Below are 350 nucleotides of genomic sequence, written 5' to 3'. Positions count from 1 at the left end.
GTTCTAACTTTGCTGATCTGGGCTTGAGGATGATGTAGCGAGCCACACATGCATCCGATCTCTAAGAGTCATCCACACGAGCCCACGAATCACGATCAGAAGTTCTGATCCAGGAAATCAACACAGTATGCTAGTACTGCGCTGATCCTTCTTCGATAATCGATCAGATGCCTCCTTCTTCTTGATTTGGACTCTTTTAAAGATGAGAAGTAGAAGAAGGAGTTTTAGATGAGATACTCTCAGAAAACTTACAGATGGAGGAAGGGAAGAGATGAACCCAGCAACTCTAGAAGAAGACCCTCTTGTTCTTCTCTTTGCTCTAACCCAGACACCTAGTTTTGTGTCTATTA

Source organism: Elaeis guineensis, chromosome 1, assembly GCF_000442705.2.
Source record: "Elaeis guineensis isolate ETL-2024a chromosome 1, EG11, whole genome shotgun sequence".
NCBI classification, from domain to species: Eukaryota; Viridiplantae; Streptophyta; class Magnoliopsida; order Arecales; family Arecaceae; genus Elaeis; species Elaeis guineensis.
This window is presented reverse-complemented; position numbering follows the sequence as displayed.